The sequence below is a fragment of the Octopus bimaculoides genome, chromosome 6 (genome assembly GCF_001194135.2).
Source record: "Octopus bimaculoides isolate UCB-OBI-ISO-001 chromosome 6, ASM119413v2, whole genome shotgun sequence".
In the NCBI taxonomy this organism is placed as follows: domain Eukaryota; kingdom Metazoa; phylum Mollusca; class Cephalopoda; order Octopoda; family Octopodidae; genus Octopus; species Octopus bimaculoides.
The window spans coordinates 42,838,168-42,841,311 of NC_068986.1; positions in this window are offsets into that span (position 1 = coordinate 42,838,168).

Here is a 3,144-nt window from a genome sequence, read left to right on the forward strand (position 1 = left end):
ATAGTGTGTGTGTGTGTGTGTGTGTGTGTGTGTGTGTGTGTGTGTGTGCGTGTGTGTATGTGTGTGTATGCGTGTGTTTGCCACCCACCACAGTTTGACAATTGGTAGGGGTGGACAAATATGTCACTGCAACTTGGTATTTCGATAAATGAAAATTGATAGAATAAGTTCCAAATTTAGAAGTAAGGGGACCGATTCGTTCTACTAAAATCTTTCAAACCGATGCACTAGCATGATCGCAGTTTAATGACTGAAACAAGTAAAAGATAAAAGACATAAACCAGTACATGACGAATACTTCAGCTTCACAACTACAACTCAATTAACTTCGCTAAAAAACAAATTCAATTATGTCTCGTAATAATTGGTTGTACTTGAAACTACTTTTTGCATTATTTTTTATTTTCAACGCAGTGATCTGATAGAAACGTTAGAACGCCGGGCGAAATACTTAGCGGTATTTCGTCTCTGTGAATTATTGTGAATTATTATGAATACTGCAGTGTTACTCTGTGAAAATTGGTTGAATTACTCTGTGGCGAGTGGTAGTGTATCCAGTATGGAGAGCTACGCCAAGACCACTACGGCGAAGACGCCAGTGCCGCTGGAAACCAAGTTAATCGATCTGGATATGGAGGAGGTGAGCAGAAGCAGGAATTTGATAGAGGTACAGGGAGACTCATACAAATTGTCCCCCCGAAAAGAGACCAAGGAAGACAAAATTCTGAGGACAGTTGTATATCGTACACGGGCTGTCAAGACCTGTAAAATTTAAATGGTGATGGAAGAGGGAATCGAGGAGTACCTGGGTGAAATTGTAAATGAAGCCATGTACATCGGCAGAGGAAGAAAGTTCGGTACGGTAGAGGTGAGGTTTGCCACTATAGAAGAGGCAACCAAACATGCGACCAACATTCTAAGAAATACAAAAATAGCATTACTACCAAGTCATAAAAGAAAAAGAAGTGTGAGAATAGGTATTCCGAGAGTTCCACTAGAAATTAAACCGGAGTGGTTGGTTGCAACAGTTCTGGCTGCAACCAAGGAGGATCCGGAATTGGTACCAGTGGCAGAAACAAAAGTGCGCAACTGATGGGGATTTGGACACGAAATGTGGCTTTTTGCCACATTCGAGGACATAGAAAGAATTCCCTACCAGATAGAAGTGAAGGATGAGAGAACGTTAAATGTTGTAGTCGAGGGAAGGAAACCAAATTGCTACATATGCGAGGAGAGAGGTCATATGAAGACCAAATGCCCCCTATATGAGTTCACGTTGCCACAGCAAGAGAAAGCACAAGCAGAGGAGGAAAACATTGTAGACCACACTGGGAAAATGAAAGAGAGACAGAAGTGTGAAACAGAGAAAACAAAGGAGAAGAACGAAAATGGAGCTACTAACCCTAAAAGGCGAAAGAAAAATAAGTCAAAGGAACGGTCAACAGAAAGCAAAAAAAAAAAAAGAGATAGGAAAGCCAGAAACTAATAATGTACAAGAAGAGGAGAGAATGGATAAAGATGTGAAATACAAGGGAGTTTTGATAAAGTACGAGCAGAAGAACGAGCAGATGGACAGAAAAGTCGCGAAGTTGGAGGAAATAATAAGAGTGAAGATGCCAGAGAAATGTGCTGAGAAATGCATTTTAATACATGAGGAATAATACTGGGAGTGCATAAAAAAACTTGATGAAAATATAACAACGAAACTGGTATGGTTGGTGGAGACACCATCCCCTAGAGATGATTATTTACAGTTGATAAAGACGGAAGTAACAGTGATTAATGGGAAAAAAATAACGCGAGTGTTTCAATTTTTTGAGTTGCAAAACCGTTAAAATGTCTACATGATATTTAAGTAAAAGTGAAAAACTGGATAAATGTAACCACCCGACTTCGGGGGTCGAGTGAACATTGCGCCTCATTTTTCATTCTTGCTTATTATCATTTTATTTAAATTTTTCTTCTATTATTATCATTCGCTTTTGTAATTTTTAGTTCCCCGATTTTATGTTTGTTGCGTTTTGTACCGTCTTTATGTTTTGTGATGTCTTAAAAATTCTTTGTATAGCCCTTTTTGGGTAATAAAGAAATAGGTATTTCGTCTGCCTTTACTTCCTGACTTCAAAATCCGCTGATGTCGACTATGCCTTTCATCCTTTCGAGGTCGGTAAATTAAGTACGAGTTGCGTACTGGGGTCGATCTTGTGCCTAGAGCAGAAAAGATTATTTATTATTTCCAAAACCAAATCCATTACTGCTTATTTAATGCACCACCGAAACATATTTTTCTACACGCACACATATTGTCAAGTCCCGCTTGCATCTGTTTTAAGAAAGTTATTATTTAATATGAGAAGTAAATGTAGATTTTGCATTCTTAATGGATTCGATTTTTCCATATGTCTTATATACCTTTTACTACGTTTATAATTTTTTTGAAAGTTTGATCTTTCTGTTGGCTTTCTAGAAACTCGCTCGTTTTTCTGGATTACAAATTTTGAGTTTTTGATACACGGTATCCTACAAATAATCTATCGTAATCTTGGTTTTGATATTATGCAATATTCATCATATGAATGTGGGCAACATACTAATTATTTAAGGATTTAGTGAAATAGCTATATTGTGCGAATTTGTGAACCGTCGGACGTTATCTGTAGATGCGTTTGTATCTGTATATATAAAAACCAGGTTGTGTGTGTGTGTGTGTATGTGTTTACGTGAATGTTATTTATGCACGTCCACAAATTAGCCCGCATGTCGCTCCAATTTTAGGAGGACATTCGTCATGATCCTAGATGCATTTACGTCAACTTATTTTTCCCAGAGGCACCAGAGAATAGCAGTAAAAATAAATTTTCAAACAAAACTTTTAGCAATTTTCAAGTCGAATAAATCCACCATTGTTTACAACAGGAGTTAAGTCCCCTTCTAGTGACAAGTAAGTTTTTGTTAAGACTTTTGTTGTTTTTTTCCATCGAGGAAAAAATGTTTTGTTGATATACGGGCAACGCACACACATACGAACATGTATGCGTACACAAAATATGTATGCAATTGTTGTACGTACGTGTGTGTATGTGTGTGTGTTGCCCATTATATATATATATATATATATATACATACATATACTTAGTTGTCATC